Genomic DNA, 25,488 nt, shown 5'->3' on the forward strand with positions numbered 1-25,488 from the left:
GATATTGATTTAAATCTTAGAAAACATGACAGCATTAAATTAAATGATTATTTATTGGAGTATATATTGATATTTGAGATGTATAAACAGTGAATTAATTTCATTCAACTGGAGTTTATTATTTAAAATTTCATATTAAGGTGCTTATGATGAGCTAAATTAAAGTGTCTTTCCCTTCCTAAACTATTCTTGCTTCCTCAAATTTCCCCAGAGCACTTGTCTCCTCTACCTAGAATATACTCCTTCAACTTTACCTCTTGAAATCCTTAATTTTTTTCAAAGCTTAGTTCAAGTGCTGCCTCATTCAAATTATTCCTCTTGATCAGCACAATATTCTTTGTCAGGACTCCTCCTTGACACAACTTTTTTTTTTTTTTTGGACATGTTTAGTTTGTACTTACCTGTGCAGGTATTTTTTTTTTTCCTGGGATGAAGGGTGTATTCAGGCAAAATAGTACCATTTTTGATGTCTGCCTGATTCACCTAACTCTCACCTTTTCTTGGAGCTCAGCCCCAATGAATATCAGGAGTGTGGGTGTGATGAATATGCACAAGCCAGGTGGAAAATATGTCCAGCAATTTTCGTTTATTAATCTGAGAGCCAGAGGTTATATACTCTTTAAACTAGTATTGCATTACCACCAGCTACCTCCAGGTGGCAGTATGTGCATTCCAGGGTTAATATAGAGACCATATTTCAACATTTCAGTTTGGCATTAACTAACAATGTGTCTATCATAGTAGAGTTGTAAATAGCAGTAACCAACAATAACAATGTATTTATCATAATAGTTGTAAATTGCATAGTTGTGATGCCTTGCTCCTGTCACATGCATTTTTATCAATATTATCCTAAATTTATCTCCAGTGTTTCTTTCATTCATTGTTAAGGAGTTGGTGAGTCAATATTTTGAATTGTGGGGCTTTACAGAGAGCAGGTCTCAAGAAATACCTGGACCAGACTCTTCCTGTATATGGACTTATTCAATACTGACCCTACAACCTTTGGTTCCAAGAAGCTGTGACATGAGCAGCAGTCACATCCAGATAAATCCAGATAAAATCCATTTTGGCAGATGAGCTAAACCAGGTTTAGGGAGACCAAGGGGATCTCAGACTCATCAGTGAGTTAGAGAGGTGTCTGTTCCAAAGCAAGTGAAGATTCCTCCTGGTGGAATAAGTGGATAAGGACAATTTGTTCCAACAACCCATGAAAGACAGCTGAAATGGACAACTGTGAGGCACTTAGAGCTTGGCTAAACATTGAAGACATCAAGAACTTCAACTGCATCTGGAGCCATTCCCAGTCACCTTGGCTCTGCCCTGCACAGTGATGACGCTAAAACGGGAAGTGAGGCAGATAACTTAGTTCAACTCTGCCTCACTTAAATCCAATTTAAGCACTAAACAAAAATATTTTCTACCAATAAATGTAAGTTCCGGGGGAAAGAATTATTTTTATGTTTGTTGTCGAATGCCCAACAATCTAACTAGTACAATGTCTGGTATGCCATAGATATTTAATAAGTACTTTTGTTGAATGCATTTTCATTTTATTTATATTTACATATATGTATTCTTCCTAGTAGAGCACAAGGTGAGGAACTAAGTTTCTTTTCATCTCCATATCCCCACCCTTTTAATACAATATTTCACATTTTCAAGGGGATCAGATCTGGGATTTCATTAAAACAAGGAACTCTGATGAAGAAACTTCTTCATTAGTGCAAATTGGTACCTGATTTGAAACTTCAAGCTTTAATGTATGTGTATAATTATAGATATCTAACTTGTGTGTCTAAATATATCCATACTGAATGGGACTGATTGGATGAAGTATCTCTCAGTACAGGAAGTTGACATGATCTGTGGGAGGCAGTCCCCATTGGTGACAATTGATCAAGGATGGTTATGTCCTTTTAGTCTATCCAATGAGAAGGCTCAAGTCTTTTGCTTTTAAACCCTGGACAAGCTTGAAGCATGTCAGGTTCCAGGAGCACATAGTGGGAGTTGGAATGGCTCCCAGGTGTGTCTGGATCTCTCCCTGCAGGGATTAAATAAATGCGTTCTCTTTGTACCTGATGATGTCTCTGATTAGTTAATTGGGAAGGGGGTCTTGCACCCAACTTGTTCCACTTAATTATAGCATCCTTTGGGGAGGTTGAAGGGAAGGAAACGGGGTAAAAAAGAATAAAATAAAAAGTGCAGTCGAGAACAAAAGAAAACTTAGAAGGAAGCAAAGAAAAGATGCATATCTTTGAGCTCAATATGTAATATTTATTATATAGTCTTTCTTGAAATAAAAATTTATTGTTTCATATTATGAAGCTTATATTCTGCTATGTACCTGGCAATGATTTTTTTAAAATTTTGTATTTAAGTTTTAAATAAATCAATTAAAAAAAAACACACTAGAAATTTGCCTGGGGACATTAAGAGTTAAGTGAGATAGGTCAGGGTTGCATAGTTAGAATGTATCAGAGTAACTTTGAATCAAAGACTTCCTGACTACAATGAAAATTAATTTTTATGGCACAATTCCTCTCATCTTGTTCTTAATGTGTTTTTAATATACTTTTATTTATTTGAAATCAATTAAATTGGATCATTACGAAGGAGGCTGTCAGCATTAGGCATAGATCTCTAATGCTATCTTTCTGAGTCTAATCCAAAACACAAAATTAGGTAGGATGGGAATATAGCCCCATTTCCCAATCCCCAAAGGAATGAACAATTGGGGAATTAAATAATTTATCATATTAAAGGAAGTAGAAAAGTAAACATTGTGGAATCTTCCCCACAGAGTTGGATCCCTGATTAGTTCAATCCCTGGAGGAACCTAGGAACCCAGTCTGTTGTTCTTAATAAAGTCCCTAAAATCTTCAAAATGAGACTAAGACCCTTCTATCACATCAACTATCACTTCTGTTACAACTAAGAAGCTATGTTTATCTGTTGTACCTGTGGAGGACTCTATATGCAAAGGTACTATCAAAATCAATCTTCTCTACCTCAAAACTCTTAGAATTGCTTTTAAATTGATGTCCGCATTTTCATTCATTTAGTAGGAAAATATATCCTTGTGATGATCACTAAAGACAAAATGGATCAGCAGTATATAAAATAGAGTACTGGATGGTGAGTGTCTGATATAAATGTCATGATCTGTTCTTCCAACCCCTTAGAATTTTTTTATAGAGCATACATTTATATTCCTCTAACATATAATCAATGTACATAATGATCATATATTACTAAATACATTAATATAATATATTGCTAATAATTAATTAATACATTCATATCTTTTACTAATATAAATCATAATAGTACATAATACATAATATGTATATATTACATAAGACATATAATGTTGGCGTACATAGACATTAACTCCATGGATCGAGATCAATAAAGCTATTTCCTCTAGCAGATCATCACCATTAGGGATACCTTTATCCTCCACTCACAAGAGATCAGCAACTTGCCATCTGAAGATACAACATCCTTCAGAGCAAGCCCATAACTTGTGGATGAACCTTCTTTCCTACGACTGGCTACTGGTTGCTACTTCAGGCCCATTCGTTCCTATTTCAGCTCAACCATGCTTTTCGTCGAGGCATTTGTGATGGTAACAATGCTGTTTGGCCTCATATCGTGGCATCTCCAGTGATCCTTACGGCATTGGGTAGTTTTTAATTTGTGGTTTATCAGCAAGCGTGGAGTGGGGACGCCATTAAAAGTGCAGACTTACATAACAAGGCCAACGACATTTTAAACGGACATCAACTGAGGACTCTTTTCGGACACGCGTTTATTTCCATCATGGTGCAGATATATGAATGATGATTAAACATTGAATTAATTAAAAGCAAGATAGATATATATTGTTTAGATATTAAGATATATAATAGATATCAATTAATTTACACATATAATCAATGATCGATAGACATATTATTATATTAATAAACCTTACTAGACATGAGTTTATATTCCCCCCCCCCCGCAATATTTCACTTTCGACTAGACAATATAACCAAGAGCGCCTTATATGAGTGGGAATATGTGTGCATGTGTGTATGTGTGTATGTATGTGTATGTGTGTATGTGTGTATGTGTGTGTATGTGTGTGTATGTGTGTATGTGTATGTATGTGTGTGTATGTGTGTATGTGTGTGCGTGCGTGTTTAAAATAATAACAAATATAAACAACACCTATAAAAGTTTCTTACCACTAAACCCCTACCCCCCTTACTAAATTTTATCACTTCCGTCAAACCCCAAAACCGGATGATAGGCCTTTAGTATGGTAATTGAATACCTCGGAGAAATAGGCTTTAAATACATGTAAGTAACAACTAGGCCTAACTAAGACCGATATACCGCTACTTACTGTTAAACTTCTACTGCTATAGAACACTACAACAAATATCCCAATATTATATTAATCAAACACACAACTGCTTTCCAACCCAAACTCAAAATTTTTATGGAAAAAAAAACAAAAAAAAATTAAAATAAATTTAATACTGACATAGTATACAAACTTAAAATTTTCAAAATTTTTGATAAATTTTGAAATTCATAATATACTGTTTGTGTAGCTTAACGCAAAGCAAAGCACTGAAAATGCTTAGATGGACTTTAATCAGTTCCACAAGCACAGAGGCTTGGTCCTGGCCTTACTGTTAATTTTTATTAGACCTACACAGGCAAGTTTCCGCAACCCAGTGAGTATGCCCTTTTAACTTTATTAGAGTATAAAGGTATCAGGCACACTCAAACAAGCAGCCCATGACACCTTGTTCAACCACACCCCCACGCGTTACAGCAGCGACTAACATTGAGCTATAAACGAAAGTTTGACTAAATCATAATAAACAAGGGTTGGTAAATCTCGTGCCAGCCACCGCGGTCATACGATTAACCCAAATTAACAGAAACACGGCGTAAAGGGTGTTTAAGCACACAACCAAACAAATAAAGTTAAAACTCAACTATGCTGTAATACGCCCTAGTTGATATTAAAATACGCAACTTACGTGACTTTACCAGTGCTGAAGACACTAAAGCTAAGGTACAAACTGGGATTAGAGATCCCACTATGCTTAGCCATAAACCTAGGTAATTAAACAACAAAATTACTTGCCAGAGAACTACTAGCAACTGCTTAAAACTCAAAGGACTTGGCTGTGCCCTAGACCCTCCTAGAGGAGCCTGTTCTATAATTGATAAACCCCGATACACCTCACCCCTTCTCACTCAACAGTCTATATACATATCGTCAGCTCACCCCAATAGGGCCCCAAAGTGAGCAAAATCATCAAACCATAAAACGTTAGGTCAAGGTGTAGCATATGAAGGGGGAAGCAATGGGCTACATTTTCTACATTAGAACATAATGGATTGTCTACAAATAAAGACATGAAGGAGGATTTAGTAGTAAATTAAGAATAGAGAGTCTTAATTGAAATAGGCAATAGGGTGCTACACACCGCCTGTCACCCTCCTCGATATAGTAACTTTAATACCTAATTAGAATACGTCAAAAGAGGAGAAAAGTCGTAACATGGTAAGTGTACTGAAAGTGTACTTGGACAATCAAATGTAGCTTAATTAAAGCATTTAGCTTTACCTTAAAAGATTTCAGCTAATCTTGACCATTTTGAGCTAGATCTAGTCCTAGAAACAGTATATTAAACTATTTTTTGCACCCACAAAATATTTATTAGCCCTAGTATAGGTGATAGAACAGACAAACACCCAGGCACAATAGAGAGAGTACTGTGAGGGAACATTGAAAGATTCCATCCTGTAAGCAATAAAAAGCAAAGACTTCACCTTCTACCTTTTGCATAATGATTTAGCCAGTCAAACTGGACAAAACGAATTAAGCCTGTCTTCCTGAAATTAAGTGAGCTATTGTAGAACAGTTGACAGAACGAACTGTTTGTGTAGCAAAACAGTGAGATGATTTTACAATAGAGGTGAAAGCCTATCGAACTTAATGATAGCTGGTTGTCCAAAAATGAATTTAGTTCAACTTTAAATTTAACCTAAGTAAACCTTTATAGACATTATTTAAATTTAAATGTTACTCAAAAGAGGGACAACTCTTTGATATGTAGACTAAACTTTTCTAGAGGATAATGGACTAATTACAAAACATCGTAGGCTCTAAGAGCAGCATCAATTAAGAAAGTAAAGCTCAAACTATTTAATACTTAATACCTATAATAATCAAAATCCCTAATCTTATATTGAAATATTATATTTATTTAGATATATAATGTAATATAGTAACCTGAATATATTCTCCTTGACAAGATAATATATACAGATCGGAAATAACCATACACTTTACCAAACAAATAATTATAACTAGCATACTAGTACCTTATTATATATATTGATTAGCAACCCAGGTATGCTACGTAAAGGAAAGATTAAAAGGAATAAAAGGAACTCAGCAAATATGAACTGCCTGTTTACCAACAAAAACTTCACCTCTAGCATTTAACAGTATTAGAGGCATTGACTTGTCGTGAGTTATGACTTAACGCCCAGTATCCTGATCGGCAAAGGTAGTATAATCCACTTGTCTTTAATTGGAGACTAGTATGAATGCACCACGAGGGTTCAACGTCTCTATTCCTAATCAGAAATTGACCTTCCGTGCAGAGGCGGAATAATTATACAGATGAGAAGACCCTGGAGCTTAAGTCGTATAACTAGCAAATACCAGTATTTAACCTATCGGAACAATATGTATAACCCTATATAGTCTTTGTGGTGACCTCAGACATAAAACCTCCGAATGATACAGTCAGATTAACAAATCTAGGTGTAATATTACAGTAATTGACCCATATTTGATCAACGGAACAAGTTACCCAGGATAATAGGCAATCCTATTTAGAGCCCATATCGAAAATAGGGTTTATGACCTCAATGTTGGATCAGGACATCCAATGTACACGGGTTATTAAGGGTTCGTTTGTTCAACGATTAAAGTCCTACGTGATCTGAGTTCAGATTGGAGAAATCCAGGTCGGTTTCTTTCTGTAAATTCATTTCTCCCAGTACGAAAGGACAAGAGAAATAGGGCCAACATTCATAGTAAGCCCTAGAATCAACATATGAATTTATCTAAATATACTAAATCAATTTATATGCCCCCAAGAACAGGGTTATTAAGATGGCAGAGCTGGTAATTGCATAAAGTTTAAGCCTTTACTCCCAGAGGTTCAAACCCTCTTCTTAATAAATGTTTACAATTAATCTTCTACTCTATATTATCCCAATTCTCCTAGCAGTCGCTTTCCTAACACTTATTGAACGCAAAGTATTAGGCTATATACAATTTCGAAAAGGTCCAAATATTGTAGGGCCATACGGTCTCTTACAACCATTTGCTGACGCAGTAAAACTATTTACTAAAGAACCACTTCATCCACTAACCTCTTCCACCTCAATATTTATTATTGCCCCTATTTTAGCCCTCTCTATTGCTTTAACAATCTGAACCCCCCTACCCATACCTAATACCCTATTAGACCTAAACCTAGGACTTATTTTCATCCTCTCCCTGTCTGGTTTATCAGTTTATTCTATCCTATGATCGGGATGAGCTTCTAACTCAAAATATGCTTTGATCGGAGCACTACGAGCAGTAGCACAGACTATCTCATATGAAGTCTCCTTAGCTATCATTCTCTTATCTATCATACTAATCAATGGATCTTTCACATTAAAAACAATATCAATTACCCAAGAAAACTTCTGACTTATTATCACAACATGGCCTCTTGCTATAATATGATATATCTCTACACTAGCAGAAACAAATCGAGCACCATTTGATCTAACCGAAGGAGAATCTGAACTAGTATCTGGCTTTAATGTAGAATACGCTGCTGGCCCTTTCGCTATATTCTTTTTAGCAGAGTATGCAAATATTATTGCTATAAACGCTATCACAACTATTCTATTCTTAGGACCTTCCCTCATACCAAACTTATCTTACCTAAACACACTATCGTTTATACTAAAAACACTCTTTCTCACCATAGCTTTTCTATGAGTACGAGCATCATACCCACGATTCCGCTATGATCAACTAATACACCTATTATGAAAAAATTTCTTACCAATAACTTTAGCAATATGCCTATGATTTATCTCCCTACCAATCGCTTTATCCTGTATTCCTCCACAAATATAGAAATATGTCTGATAAAAGAATTATCTTGATAGGGTAAATAATAGGGGTGCAAGCCCCCTTATTTCTAGGACAATAGGACTCGAACCTATACCAAAGAACTCAAAACCCTTCGTGCTCCCATTACACCACATCCTAGTAAGGTCAGCTAAATAAGCTATCGGCCCATACCCCGAAAATGTTGGTTCACACCCTTCCCATACTAATGTTCCCCTACGCACTTATCATTTTAACACTAAGTCTTTTTATCAGAACCTGCCTAACCATTTTCAGTGAGCACTGATTCACAGCCTGAATAGGATTAGAAATTAACACATTAGCTATTATCCCCATAATAACAGCCCCGAACAACCCACGAGCCACTGAAGCAGCTACAAAATATTTTCTTACACAAGCCACCGCCTCTATAGTAATAATATTTGCCATCATTTACAATGCATAATCAACAAATCAATGAACCTTAATCCAACTTTCAGACAATTGAGCTTCCCTCTCAATAACTTTAATTTGGTCACAAGTCACCTTTTTATCCTTCTCAATCCATGCACAATTAAACTGAACAAATTTGGACCTGGTAAAGAATTTAGGCTGAGGATAAATAATGAATAAAATAGAAATTGCTGTAGCTGTAGCTACAGATCCTTAGTATGACTCCTTTACCAAAAGGGATGATTTCTTTGCAGCATGTAATTCACAGAAATATATGGAGAAAACCCACAAGATTCCTTTAAGATACTATTTTTCTTTCTCTGAAATGGAGAGGAGAGCTATAGTTTTTCTAATGGCAAAATTTACTCTCCATTATCAGCTAGCATGGGAAATTTCTAGGTGGCTTTCTGCAGAGTCATCTACATGAACAGGAGCTAGAAAGAAATGAGTGCATATAAAGAACTGCTCCTGATTTTTTCCTCTTTTTATCTCTAAAAATGCTTTTTGTTCTAACTGATGACCTACCTCTGTGAGTGTAGAAAGGGAAAAAAGAAGAGGAAGCTAAGTTCTTTTAAAAAAACAATATAAATTATTTTAAAAAAATTACTGGATTTCTCTTCCCCTAAAGCTCCTCTCTCTGAACCCCAACTTTTTTTACTTCTTCATTGCCAACATTCTTCATAACCAATCTAATGAAAAAAAAAAAAGGTTTAAAGCCTTTAGTACCTGCAGTTCTCATATAATTGCTGTTTCTATCTTCTATGGTTCTGCAGCATTCATGTACCTACAACAATCAATAGAAAATATGGACTCTATATGGGGGTCCTATAATTGATTGTAGGTAGTTGTGAAATTATGATTAACAGTAAATGTTTGATTTTATACCTATTTTATATACCCATAAACCAGGCATCACATAAAAATTTCTTAGATGAAAAGTGGTTGTGAGTAAAAAGTTTAAGAAGCCTAGTTTCAATAGCAGTTTTCATTCTTTTGCTCATGAGGAAAGGCAACAATTTATTTTCTTAAATTTGAATGGTCCATAGAACTATGAGATAGTAAGAGGCAATAGTTGTCCAGGAAAAAAAACTGAAAAAAAAAATGAAAATCCTAATTAATGTTTCATCATTTTTGAGAATTGTGTCTGTGGGTAAATTATGAACATATTCCTTAATTTTTTCTCCCATTCCCAGAAATATCACCCAAAAAATGGCTATAAGAAATTATTCCTCATTGACTGACTTTATTCTTTCAGGATTAACTGACCAGCCAAAACTCAAACTCCTCTTCTTTCTTTTATTTCTATGCATCTATGTGGCCACTGTTGTGGGAAATTTGGGTATGATCACACTGATTGGATTTAGTTCCCATCTTCACACTCCCATGTACTATTTACTCAATTGTTTGTTTTTCATTGATCTTTGTCACTTCACTGTCATTACTCCCAAAATGCTTGTTAACTTTATGTCAGAGAAGAACTACATCTCCTACAATGAATGTATGACTCAACTCTATTTCTTTATAATTTTTATTGTTTCTGAGTGTCATTTGTTGACAGTTATGGCATATGACCATTATGTTGCTATTTGTAGCCCTCTAATTATTTAATGACATTATCTATCTACCTGATAGTGTGTATCCTATCAGGTCTACTCATGGCTAGGGGTGGAGTCAGTACAATAAGCTTGGTTGCTGCCACTGTTCAAATAAGCTGCACACTCAGATCATTCTTCTGCAAAAACAATGTCATCAATCATTACTTCTGTGATCTCAATCTTCTCTTAGAGCTTTCTTGCCATAGTACCTGTGCCTGTGAAGTGGTCATTTTATGCTTTGGTGTAATTAACATCATCTTTCCAATTCTATACATCCTCAGCTCTTACTTCTTCTTCATCATTGCCAACATCCTTCATATCCAATCAAATGAAGGTAGGTTTAAAGCCTTCAGTACCTTCAGTTCTCATATAATTGCTGTTTCAATCTTCTATGGTTCTACAGCATTCATATACCTACAACCATCTTCAGTAAGTTCCATGGACCAGGGAAAAGTGTCCTCTGTATTTTATACCATCCTTGTGCCCATACTTACAATGTTCTCTTCTCGAAAATATAATCGTTCTCTGGGAGCAGATTTCTTGGGGGGTGGAGGGAGCTTCTGGAGGCAGCCTTAGTTTCAGTTCAGTGTAATAATCACTTCAAATGCAGCCAGGGCTTAAAGTCCAGTCCTTTATTATCTCTTCCAAAATATCCCGGTTAGCTTTCTTAGAGACTTATCTCTCTCCTTGGTTCCAAGAGCTTTTGCCACTAGTTCTTTGCCTCTGTCAGCTTCAGCCTCTAGCTCCCTCAGAATCCAAAGCCTCCAGTCAGCACAAAAGTGAAATATGGAATGAATTTGTTTTGCCTCAGAGAATGGGCTCCTCCTCTAGTGGGCTTGTCTTTTAGTGGGCTTGTCTTTTAGTGGGCTTGTCCTTTATTGGGCTTGTCCTTCTGACTTGTGAATCTCCTGGACTTGTGAATCTTCTGAATGAATCCTGACTTGTGAATCTCCCGGAGCTTCCAGTGGGCTTGTCCTTTTATATGCTCTTTTAGAGGTGTGAACTCTTAAAGGTGTGAAAGGTGTGAACTCTTGCAGAACTCTAACAAGTACTAAGCACATTAGTGAACCAGAGAACTGCTAAGCACTATGCTAAAATTAGATAACCGACTTAGCACCTTGTAAGAATCCTAACACATACTGAATCAATCTATAGCCTGAGAAATAAAGATGTCAAAGTAGGACTCATTAAAATATTAGAAAGAAAAAAATTCTAATGACAAACAAAAATGTTAGAGATTAGATGATGCAATGTTAACTATTGAAGAGTTGGGATCCATTAACAGGCCCATTTGGGGCATGATCTCTTTTATTATTTCCCTCTTTTACTTGGAACTTTATATCAATACTGCAATGCATTTCTGAGAAGGAATGATAATCAGTGAACTCATAGACAAAATGTGTATTTTGTACATTGATAAGCTTTTTTTTTTTTAACAATCAAATTGTTATATACCTATAGCAACACCCTCCACAATCAAAATAATTTTTAATATTATTTTATACACTTTAGACTTATTACAATTTCCAGGCTCTAGGTAGATTTAGTTTGGGTCCCAAATTCCCTCTTTCATATTCTGTTGACTAGAAATTTCAATCACCTTGCTATGAACATTAGGAAAAATCTCTCAAAAGCAACAATATTATTTATAGGCTTGTTTCTATTCTCCCAACCTTGTTGAAGGTACTTATGTTCCAGAAGTGGGTATTAAGACTTAGTCACCCAATATATCAACTATTTAATCCTTATCTTGGTAAAACCATAAAATTCACAGCAAATTCAGCACCTTCATTTACCTTTTGTGTTTTTTACTTTTCATCTGGATAAAAATATCCAAATAATTGCTGATAAGTTCTTTTACATCAAGCTTCATGTAAATTTATACAGTTAAGTGGGGATCACATTATATTAAAAAAAATTATATAAAAATGTACTGTTTTACATATGTGTAAAGAATAATCATATAGTTCCACTATGTTTCTAGTTTTATGAAAGACACTGCATACACACACAGACACACAGACACACAGACACACACACACACACACACACACTTATAAGTTATCAGACTATGTCAACAAGGTAAGAAATAGTGGGACATCTATTCTCAGATATATGTAACATTAATCTAGCTAGATCTAGCTCCTAAATTTACTTAAACATAGCTCCCCCACCTTGTACAAAATTTGATCAGAAATATAATATAGTTGAAAGGAAAGTATGTAGGCTTTGAAGTCAGAATACCTGGAATGAAATCCAAGCTTGGCCACTTTTTAGCTATATCATTGTGGATAAGTAACTTAACCTTTTTGATCCTATTTCCTCATCTATAAAATCAGGTAGGCAACATTTAAGTTTCATTTAAACCCCAACATATTGTTGGGATGGGGATGTTTCTGGCTATTACACAGAGAAAGAGGGAGTTACTAAAATGAACAGGAAATCCTTTGAAATAAGAAAAGTATGACCATAAAAAAAAAGGTACAAGTCACAATGTAGACTTAAATACTTAAAAGAAAATGATAATGATAGGAAAAAATTAAAAAAAAATTTCTAGGATGCATCTGAAACAATCCTCAAAGGATTATCATATATTTATAGATATTAACAAAATAGAAAAGAGAGTATTAAGTAATATGCTTTTAAAAAATATGCCAACAAATACAAATCTAAAATAAGTATAAAGAGTAGAAAATTATAAGATAAGTCATAGGAACTAAAAACATAGAAATGAAAGATAAAACTAAAAGACTCTTCAATGACAAAAATGAAAGAATTGATAAGCCTTTACCTAACATGATGAAAAAGAAAAGAGTAAAATATTAAATCAATAAAAAAATCAAAGAAACTGGTAAAATTATAGCAAATTCAGAATTAAAAAAGGATAATCAACATACTATTGACAACTAAATGCAGATTTATGCTAACAAAACTCAGAAAAAAAAAGAACATCTGTGTAGAGGGCCAGAACTCTGAAAAGGTATACTTAAGACTCAGTATGATTGATGAGATAATGATTCTCTAACTAAGTACATACTTAGTGTGGTACTTAATGTGAGATAATGGTTCTCTATGGTGATGTAAAGGTTGTGTGTACTCAGTGTGATGTAGTGATGTAATTGTACTGAAGTATTTAAGGGCTTGAACGACTGGTTCTCTCAGTCACAGCTCTCAGCCACAGACACAAGAGAAGACACCAGACTCCAGATTGCAACCACATGGTCCTCTGGCACTACTTAATGCTAACACAACTAAGCTATGCTATCTCTTGTAAAGTATTGGTATAGAGGGGCCCTTCAAAAACAGTAAAGAATCTCTCAAAATCCAAAATCACCCCATTCAGTGGACTAGAATAATTTCTTTTTAAAATAAATTTTTATTCACTAAATATCTCCTATTACTTTATATAAAAATTAAGTCATTGGGGGCAGCTAGATGGGGCAGTGGATAGAGCACCAGCCCTGAAGTCAGGAGAACCTGAATTCAAATTTGACTTCAAACACTTAACATTTCCTAGCTGTGTGACCCTGAGCAAGTCACTTAACCCCAATTGCCTCAGGAAAAAAAAATAAAGTCATTGTATAAAATTTGGAATTACAAATTCTCTTGTAACTTCCTGCCATTCCCACACCTCTTGAGAAGACAAGAATATGATACAGATTATTTATGAAAAACATTTTTCTATATTAACCGTGTTGCAAAAAACACACACACACATACATATAAAAAATCAGTTGAAAAAAGTTGACTTGATTCTGCTGTCAAATTTCACCAATTCTCGCTCTGGAGGCAGATAGCAATTTCTTATCATGGACCTCTTATAAATGTCTTAGATCATTGTCTCGATAAGAGTTGTTGTGTCTTTCACATTAGATCATTATTACAATATTACTGTTATTATATATAATATTCTTCTGATTCTATTCACTTCACTTTGCATTAGTTCATACAAGAATTCCCAGGGTTTTTTGAAATCATCCTGCTTATCATTTCTTATAGCACATTAGCATTCTATCACAATCAGTAAACTATGATTTTTTTCAGCTATTTCTTAATTGATTGGCATTCCTTCAATTTCCAATTCTTTGTCATTGCAGAAATAGATGTTATAAATATTTTGTGTACATAACTCCTTTCCTCTTTCTTTGATCCCCTTGGGATATAGATCTAGTACAACTATTGCTGGGTCCAAGGATATGCACAATTTTATAGTCCTTTGGGTCTAATTCCAAATTATTCTTCAGAATGGTTGAACCAATTCACAAATTCTCCAATAGTACATTTGTGTCCCTACTTTTCCCCACATCCTCTCCAATATTTAAAATTTTCCTCATCTATTAAGTTAAACATATTTTAAGTTTAAGAAAAGGTTTTGAAGTTTGTGTTTTGTTTCTAATAAATAAATAATGGACAACTAGAAATATAGTAGAAATGACCAGATCTGGAGTTAGGAAGAATCATCTTTCTGAATTAAAATCTTGTCAAAGATATTCACATTCATACTGTGTGATCCTGGGCAAGTTACTTAACTCTGTTTGCCTCAGTTTCCTCATATATAAAATAATCTGCAGAAAGAAATGGCAAATCACTTTAGTATCTTTACCAAGAAAAACCCAATTCGAATCAGAAAGAGATATAACTGAAGGGACTGAACAAAAACAAAATATGTGGCATGGTAGGATCCAGTCTAGCACCTCTAGGCCATCCAGTGGAAAGAACATTGGATTAAAGATAGAGCAAATGATAAGTTTTGGTATTTTTAAAAAACTATATAATGTCACATAAAGTCTTATACTCCCTACCAAACTAATGAATATTAAATGGAACAGTGGAAATAACACTGACCTGGAGTTTTAAAACCTGGATTCACAACCTGCCTCTGATACTGATTGTCTATGTGGCATTGAGCAAATCATTTAATGAATATGGGCCACAGTTTACTCATCTGTATAATGGGAAAGTTGAATTATGGGAACCTTTATGGTCTTTTCAAGCCCTAAATCTATGGTGTTTTTTCATATTTGTTTTATTTTGTGCATTTAAAAACATTATCATTTCTCTATCAGAGATGTTCCCAGGCTTCAACAGATTGTGCAAAAGGTCTATAACACAAAGAAGATTAATCACTCCTGCTTTAATGTGTCATAGAAGTTTGTGAGAAATCATTTGCCACATACTACTTGTGTCACAAGAAAATATCTTGAACTTTCTTAGGCCTTATCTTTTTTTATCTGTATACTTAAGACGTTGAACTTCAATACTTTGTTTTAGCCCTAAATCTATATATTTTTTATAATTAATCTATTGATAGAACCTATTTCTTGGAAGAATGCCTTAGAAAATCTTCTGATGCATTCCTTTAATCATGGCTGTGTTAACATCTTTGTCAGAGCTTTAGTAGTGAAGCATTACATTCTGATATGCCTTTTGAATATGCTTGGTCACAACAGTATTATCCATTAGACAGCCAAAGTCTAGAAAGTAAACTTCTATCTCATCAAAGTTAAAAAAAAAAAAAAGAGCTTCTATAAAATTGAAGTGTAAAAGAATGAAAAAATTTCCCCAAATCTAGATTCCATACTAACAATTATGCACTCAAATTTGTGAGAGAAAATGAGAGTTTTAAAAATATTAAGGAATGAAAGTGAAGCATATATGGCTCACTACTGCACAAATCTTTATATAAGTAAGCAGAACTCAAAAAAAAAAAAAAAAAAAAAAAAAAAAACCTCAAAAAACCCTTCAGACTCCTGAATGTGGCTCCCACATATAAGTCACTAGTACTGATGAAGAACATAAGATGAGCTGTCAAACGTCTATCCCTTTACAAGGGTAAGGTTTCATTTAGTCAATTTACAAGCATTTCTTAAGCACTTAGTATGTATCAAGTACTGCATTTAGCCGAGATGTGAAGAAAGGCAAAAACAGTCTCTGCCTTCAAGGAACTAATGTCATACTGTGAGAGACAATGTAGAAATAGTGACACAAGTATAACATTATATAATATAAGTGTAAGCCAATCTCAGAACTAGCAGCTGGAAGGACTGATAAGAGATACAAACAAAAGCCATGTAAGCTGTCTTGAAGGAAAACAAGGAAACAAAAAGGAACTGGAGAATTATAAGTACTTCAGGGAAACAATAGTACAAAAGCATGGAGATGGGAGGTGAAGTATACTGTGTTTGAAATAACAAATAGAATAGGATAATTTGCTGATAGAGTGAGTAAAGGGAGTCAATTATAAGTAGACTAGAAAGAGTGAAAGATCCAGATTGGGAAGAACTTTAAATTTCAAATGGAAGACTTTATATATGATCGTAAGGATAATAGGAAGTTCATAGATTTTATTAATTAAAGGCATGTAATCATTTTTAGTAAAATCACTTTGATAGTTGAACAGACAATGGACTGAAATGAGTAAAACCTTGAGGCTGAAAGTCTAATTTAAAGATTATTGTAATTGTCCAAATGAAAGATGATAAAAGTCTGAGGAGAAGGACATACATAAGACTTTATTAAAGTAAAAAGAATAGATTATACATTAATGGTGAGTAAAGAGCTGAGCATATTGAACCTCAATGACCTTAACACAAAGAGGAAAAGCGTTTAAATCAAGCAATTAATCCCTACCAAATCTCCTGCACAACTGTCTAGCAAATGGACCAGATGAAATTCTGATCAATAAAATTAAAAAAATAAAAACAAAACTCTGATAGCAACTTTTCCACCCAAGGCATGATGGGGAGACAGATATTATAGACAGGATCTTGCCAGGAGTGTAGTGTATGTAAAGCATTTCATTGTCCAGAAAGTGAAAGAAAGCTGATGCTGAACACTAGAGCAAAAAGCATCAATCCATCCAATCCAATTAAGATTTATTAAGCACCAATTTTGTGAGATCAAAGAAAAACAATTAAACTATTTATACTTTCTAATTTTCAAAGTAAAACATAACTGTGTAATCCTTCACTTATTATGTTATTTCATTGCAGTTTGTTAGTATTCTCTCCCCAAGTTAGTAGTAAATTAGTTCTGCATCAGATTACATAATTCCAACTGCTTTAGTTCATTCATAAGCATAGTCTTGTATGAATTAATATTTCCTGATTCATTACTTGATCATGATAAATTGAAATGTAGGGAAGATAGGAACAGATACAACTATATTGAAGTATTTTTATACTTAGGAGCAAAATATTATTTTTCAATGCTGATATTTAATTTTTCTAAGCCTGATTCTACTCCTTTACTCTATATCCCTATCTACTTTCAAATAAGATATTTCTCACCCACAAGCTTCTTAAAGAGGAAATATTACCTTTAAGAAAATGTCATTTTTTCCCCTTCAACTTTTTTTTCTGAGTAAGTTTGACATTGTTGAGTATACATTAACACATTACAGCTATAGCTATGCTATTATAGCATAAAGTCAGACAGAACTTGTATGGCAAATATTACTATATAGTCAGAAGAATTGCTTAATGTCCAATGCCATGACAGGTAGATGCAAAGGGATGGAGAATAAACAAGCATATGAGCCTACCATTATGTGTGATGGATTAGATTAATAATCAGGAGCATCTCTAAATTACCATTTCTTTTCTATCTCCACATATCTACCTCCTCTTTATCACTAACCCACTCCAACTCTGAGAATGATAAAAAGAAATAATCCCACAGTGACTTAATCTATATTCACAGGACTAACTCACTGGTTTTTATATACACCTTTCTAAAGAATTAACAATCCCAAAGGAGTCTATTAGGGAAAAGTCAACCCAAACTGCCCTAGATCTGCTACACAGAGCTTGGCTTTATGTTGATATTGTTATGTAAGTATGGGCGTTAACTCATGTTGCCCATTTCCAAGCATAGTATTCACAAAGAGCCATCATGACTTAACTGAGAATGAATTGGTGGGTTAAGATTACTCATTATTATTAATTGAGGGAGAGAGATATGGACAGACAGAGATAGTTATAATTTTTGAAAGGGCAAAGTTAGTAGGAAAAAAAATCAGTGTCCCTCAGAATTCTCTAGATGGCACCAGTTACTCTTTTGCTAGAATAGAGAGCTTCTCAGGTGAGATTAAGATGATGCCCTTTTCGTAGTTGTCGTTAAAACTTTTTTAAATAAAAAAATAGTTGAATAACTCTAGTTACCATTGAAGTGAAAAGCCAAGAAAAGCCAGAAAAGAACAAATCAGTTGAGTTCTGAGGAAGGGTGAAGTAAAAGAAACAGTGAACAAAGGGTTCTAAAGAAGGTCATAGGGAAGCCCTTATTTCAATCTAGGATTTAGTATCTTCTAAAGCAGTCTTACCGAGAAGAACATCTTAGGCTTTGGTTGAGTGAGATGACTGGGATACTTGTAGAGAGCATCATAGTAGTTGGCTAAGAAGTTTAACTGTGGAGGCAGCTAGATGGCACAGTGAATACAGCACCAGCCCTGAAGTCAGAAGGACCTGAGTTCAAATCAGATCTCAGAGACTTAACACGTTCTAGCTGTGTGATCCTGGGCAAGTCACTTAACCCCAATTGTTTAAGCAAAAAAAAAAAAAAAAAGTAACTGTGAGAAAAATTAAGTCAGTTTCACTGATATTAACTGAGAATACTGATAAAAGATAATTGTACCTTTTTTTTCTGCTGGAGAATGATTTATTAAGCATACCATTTCTCTTATATGCATGATTAAGTTATAGATGACCCTGTAGATAACATCTAAACTGAAGATGAAGATTGAATTAAAGAAGGAATATGAAAGAACAATTTCTCTTTTCTGTCTTATTTTATGGACGAGTAAACTGTAACTCGGAAATTTTGTCTAGTTTTATATAATTGGTAAGTGTCCAGGGCAAAATTTGAACCTTTATCTCCCTGACTCAGAGTCCAACATTTTCTTCATTTGACACTATTTTTTATACATAAAGAGAAGTAGGCTCAGAAAAGCTAGTCTAAGATCATATAGCTAATAAGCTTTAGCTTTTTCCTCTGGGTAAAAATAATTAAAACTACTCTAGCTGAGTACTACCCAGAAATATTAGATAGTATGGATTACTGGAAAGTCTAAACTCTAGTTCTACTAATACTCTCTGAGCAAGCTTGGATAAGTCATGTGCTCTCTCCAGTTATCAGTTTCATTATCTATTTGGGTCAGTTTCAGATCTAAATGACTAGAGCCTTTGGAAATTTCTTCATCATGAACCCAATAGTGTCAAAGGAATAATAGCATGAATAATAGCAAACAAGCTAAGCATTTGGTGTTATGATAAGAACCTATGATAAAGATTAAACATTTAGTACATACATCTCTGATTAGTTCAGAGTAACCCATACAATATCTCCTATTCAAGTTCTTGTATTAACTTTCTTTCCTAAATGTTGAATTGAAAAATTAAGTTTTCTTTTTTATAAAAACAGTAGAAAGTCAAAGTAGGCTGAATTATTATAATTTCCTTTTTGAATATAATTATTACCCTTGTAGATCAGAGGAATATTAGAGATAAAACTTTTCTAAATGTCAGTGGAATTGTTGGCAATATCTCCCATTCTTTCAATGTGGAAAAGATGAATAGATTCTAAGATGGAAAGGAGGAAAATTCATTTAGTTCGTTTCTCAAACTCCACTTAGGTGGAGTTACCTAAGTCAAATAGTCATTAATCAGTAAAATCTAATTTGAATAAAGCTATGTAGGGGAGATCTGATGGTTTCTGTGATGTTTGATTTCTGTTCTAATCAACAAATTGTATAAAGCATAGATGACTAGTTTTCCAACTCTGCGGATGTTACAAAACAGGAAGTAATAAATAACATTAGATGATAGAGTTAAGTTCCAAAAATATTCCAATAGAATGCAATATTGGGTCAAATCAAATGGGATTTAATTGAATAAGGAAAAATACAAAATTCTGTACTAAAGTTCAAAAATAAATATTGAGAAGACATGTTCAGATAAAAGTTGATCAAGAAAATCTGAGGGCTTTAGCAAACTGAAACCTAAATATGTTAACTATGCAGTATGACATTTTAAAAAAGTAAATGCATCTTTATACTATAGTAAGATATGTTGTCTAGCACAGGACAAGTAACATCCATTATACTGACATCAGACTTTTAACTACAAATTCTTTCATTTGAGAAAATTCATGTAAGATGGGATAAAGAGAGGGCAAGCCATAAACTCAATATGCTCCGAGGTCAGAACATGCTATTATCATGTCTGATCCTAAACATTCCACACGGCATTCCATATTCTTATTCAATCATTATAAAATCAGAAGGGAGATGATGAAGGAGAATTGAAAGGAAATGTTTTCCTCCTGTAGAAAATTAATATCTAAAAGCTATGCTTCTCCTTGTGGTGATTTTCTATCTCTTTGTGATATTATAATATCCTAATGTCCCCCGGGGATGACTAAAGACTAAGAGCCTACACAAGCCTTCAAATGCTAGTTAAGTGTCCTGAAGTTACATGACATGAAGTATCCCCACAAATGTTGGCACCTTAAGTTAGAGTCATATTTGCATAATGTTAATTATGGTTTTTCTGATTAAGCTATATCTATGATATTGGGTTCAGTGCTAGAAGCCACATTTAAAAAAAATGAATTAATAAGCTGAAAATAGTACAGAAGAGAGTTACCAAGATAGATAAAGTCTTTGAGATCTTGGTTTGTAAAAATCAGCTGAACTATATGGGGGTGTCTATCCTGTACAAGAGAAAGCATAAGTACACAATTAGCTGTTTTTGAAGAACTATTGCTTTTTAAATATATTGTGCTTGCTTTCATTATTTCATTTTTTTAGTCCAATCTATATTTAGTGGATCATCTCCCTACAATAGCCATAAAATGTGTTATCCATCTTTACCTTAAAGATATTAAATGAAGGTGAATTCACTAACTTCTAAGGTTGCTTATTCCACCTCTGGACTATTAGAAATTGAAAAAAAATTACTATGTACTATGAAATCTTCCTTTTTACAGCTTGTACTTATTGATCTTCTGGTCTATAGACCCAAGAAAAACATTTAAGTATAAAAAAATTAATAAATAAACCAATCATTAAATTAAAGAATAAATGAAATGAAAAAACAATAGAAGAACTCAGAGAGGTAAAAATATTCAGCAGGAAGCTATAAATATAAATTTCAAATATTTAAGATACTAAAATCAATGAAAACTGATCAAATGCCATCCCAGAAATAGAACTATTCATGAAATGTTTACTTTTAAGCAATGTAGTTTTTTTGAGATTTTTTTCCTACTGGGAAAAGCAGAAAAACAGTATAGTAAGATGAAAAAAATACCATTTTCTATAGCCCACAGTGTCAAGCAGATATTTAAAAGGCTCATTTTAGAAATTAAAGAAAAGACAAAGGTTAGCTGAGAATTCAAAGGGACAGTTAAAATACATCTTAAAGCAATTCAGGGGTCCTCAAAGTACTGCTTGGGAGCCAGCTGTGGCAATGGAGGACAATTATTCCCCTCACCCAGGGCTATGAAAAAAAAATTTTAAAGGCCTACAAAACAAAGTTTTTGTTTTTACTATAGTCCGGCCCTCCAACAGTCTGAGGGACAGTGAACTGGCCCCCTATTTGAAAAGTTTGAGGACCCTAAGGAAAGATCTGAAGTAAGAACTTTTTCGTTTTCCTGCCTATAAAGGTTAAAGACTAGAATTATCTAACTTCATATGAAGAAGGAAGAAATGAAATTATCTTGAGAAATTTTACATACCAGAATGATTATAGAAAATTTTGTCCGTATGAATTCTCAGTGTGAAACAAAATAACCCCTCAAGTATGTTCAACCTTGCTACTTACCAACCCATTTCTCTTATCATGATCATCAATGAATAATTCAACACATTTTTTAAGAACATGGGTAGAAAACAAAAAAGGAGGTAGATACAAAGATAAAAGAGTGGTCTCTGATCTGAATGAGATCACAATTGATTTAAAGAGAAAAGACTAAAAGCTCTGACGAAAATGAATTTGGCACAAATTAGTGCTACATTGAGGGTTAAAAATAATATTTGGCAAGGTTTGAATAGTCAGAGAAGATTTTATTGATAGAGTAAAAATTGAGATAGGTTTTGAAACATGAAAAAATTCAACATTCTGAAAGAAAGCCTTCCCAGTAAGGGAGGAAGGTGAGAATGACAAATAAATAATTAGAAATTAAAATTTCCCTCCCTGTTAGCTTCTTAAGTTGACTTTATAAGACTGAGCTTTTGGATTCCATGAATAGGGAAGTTTTTATTTATTCTTAGATCCAAACATAAAAATGCATGTGCCTTCTTACAAAAGGTACATATTTTATCTCATGAGAGAATGCAAACTATTGAAGTAAGGAGCTATTATTTTATCTTTATATTCTAGTACTTGCCACATGACAAATTGTTAATCATTACTTGTTCACTTATTGATTTTGAGTGTTTTTATATGTGTATGTGTGAATACATTTGTCATTTTGTTACTTTTGCCTCAATACCAATGATCAGTAGTACCAATTTCTTTACTGTGGTTGTCAGTTGCTGTTTTCCCCCCCTATATATTAAGCAACAAGATAAAGTAGAAATAAGCCTGATAACTTTGATCACACCTCTAAATATTCTTAGACACTGGATCAGTGCACATGTGTAATTAACTAGGAAACATTCTAAATGATAGGATTAAATTCAGCCTCAAAGGACTAAATTAGATAAGCTCTTGATTTTTTTCTATAATTGCTTCTTTGTCTTAAAAATTCTAATATTTAGAATCCATACCAACTTTACTACTGCAGCAGAAGTCATTAAAATTCCCAGTCTTTTAAAGTCTGTTAGCCTATGTACCTGTGTACAGGGACCAATAATTCATTTATAAAACTAACACTAAAATTAATCCCACAAGGCAAAATTTTCTTGAACATCTGGTGGAAAGGATACCTCAGTGATTAATTTAAAAGTTATACTTTCTCTGGTCCTTAGAGGAACTTGATTGAAGGAATGGGTGGGAAAAGTTCCTATGAGCTTACATTAGAAATACCCTAGGTTATTTATTTTAACTAATTTATTTAAAAATCTCTATGGCAGAAAATGAAGGTTATACATTTAATGCAAACTGTACTTAGGTGTGTACATTATTATTGACAACTGCCTCTAGTGTATCCTTACCTAGATCTAGAAAACCCACTTAAAGACAATTTCAGTTAAAATATTTTTGAATGGGGTAAATTTTAATGAACAACTTACATGTGTAAAATAACATGTTTTGCATTTATAATAAAGTCCACCAATATAATTAAAGCCCAAGGAATTCAAGCCTCTATTAGTACTGAGGAATGCTTGATTACTGACTATAGATAGGAGAGATACTTTTTCTATTATTTCTCAACATTCCCTGTTTCATTTATGGGAAAGGAATTGATACTTTTAAGTATCAATTCTTAATCAATAACTTAAGTGTCAAGTATCTTCAGATCTACCTTAGCTAAGTGTGTTGGAAAGTCCCTCAAATCTATGGCCAGATTAGTTACATCCACTAAAGCCTTGGGGAAAAGATATAAGAGAATATGTTTGAGGAAAATAAATCTATTTAATGCTAAGATCTTCCTTTGTATCAGTCTTTCCTATTCTCTGGAGTCCTGGGGTTATTCAAGCTGCAGATGTATTTTACAAGAGTTGACACAAGAACAGATAAAGCTATCAATGAGTAAATTGAGGCTGAGAGTGGTAACTTACTAAAAAGGTGGTAAAGTTGGTAAAGTTTGAACTAGAATTAGAAATAGAAATTCATGACCCCTCCTCCAACAAAAAATTTTGGGGAGCTTTGAAACCAAACAGAAACTTTCTTCATTTCACTATTCCATTTCTGTTGCCAAGTCTTTAGTCTTTAATTACAACTAAATTCAAGATAGAATTCCAAGGACAAAAACTAAGACCACATTGATTCATTAGTGTAAGTCAGGGTCACAAACAAGATATATCTACAGTGAAAATCTGAATATTGGGGAGACAATTGAGTCAAAACTCTGTAATTTCCAGACTAGCTTTCTGGAGGATCTCCAGATGGGCCTTGGTCTTTAGGTGGAGAAGTGATGAAGGCAGGAGAGCCACCACGAGGATGGTCAAAGACGGAGTCCGCAGTCTTCTCTGTGTCTGTGACTGAGATTCTCAGTTCCCAGTCCTCTCAGCCCTTAAATACCTCAGTAAAATTACATTACTACAGCAGCTGAGCATGTGCACCCATTACATCACCATATCACACTAAGTATATGCCAACTAGAGTGATTACATCATTAGCTAGAGAACTATTATCACATCAATCACAGTGAGTAGGTGTTTAACTATAAGCACCCTTCTGTCCTTGATTCAAATATACCTTTCCAGAGTTCGGTCCCTCTACAATACTCCTTTATATTCTGTTTTTAGATAACACATTGGTAGTACCAGTTTTTTTTTTTTTTTTTAATTTAATAGCCTTTTATTTACAGGATATATGCATGGGTAACTTTACAGCATTAACAATTGCCAAACCTCTTGTTTCAATTTTTCACCTCTTACCTCACCCCCCCTCCCTAAATGTAGGATGACCAGTAGATGTTAAATATATTAAATATAACTTAGATACACAGTAAGTATACATAAAAACATTATTTTGCTGTACAAAAGAATCAGACTCTGATTATTGTACAATTAGCTTGTGAAGGAAATCAAAATGCAGGTGTGCATAAATATAGGGATTAGAATTCAATGTAATGGTTTTAGTCATCTCCAGAGTTCTTTTCTGGGTATAGCTAGTTCAGTTCATTACTGCTCCATTAGAAATGATTTGGTTGATCTCGTTGCTGAGGATGGCCTGATCCATCAGAACTGGTCATCATCTAGTATTGTTGATTGAAGTATATAATGATCTCCTGGTCCTGCTCATTTCACTCAGCATCAGTTCATTAGTAAGTCTCTCCAGGCCTTTCTGAAATCATCCTGTTGGTCATTTCTTACAGAACAGTAATATTCCATAATTTTCATATACCACAATTTATTCAGCCATTCTCCAACTGATGGACATCCATTCAGTTTCAGTTTCTAGCCACTACAAAAGGGCTGCCACAAACATTCGTGCACATACAGGTCCCTTTCCCTTCTTTATAATCTCTTTGGGATATAATCCCAGTAGTAACACTGCTGGATCAAAGGGTATCACAGTTTGATAACTTTTTGAGCATAGTTCAAACTACTCTCCAAAATGGTTGGATTCGTTC

General features: G+C 34.0%; 1 pseudogene; it reads left to right on the forward strand.

Moving 5' to 3' along the window:
* The first annotated feature begins 1,333 nt into the window (after positions 1–1,333).
* On the forward strand, positions 1,334–11,331 carry LOC100913502 (annotated as a pseudogene).
* Positions 11,332–25,488: the final 14,157 nt, after the last annotated feature.

Source organism: Sarcophilus harrisii, chromosome 3 (genome assembly GCF_902635505.1).
Source record: "Sarcophilus harrisii chromosome 3, mSarHar1.11, whole genome shotgun sequence".
In the NCBI taxonomy this organism is placed as follows: Eukaryota; Metazoa; Chordata; class Mammalia; order Dasyuromorphia; family Dasyuridae; genus Sarcophilus; species Sarcophilus harrisii.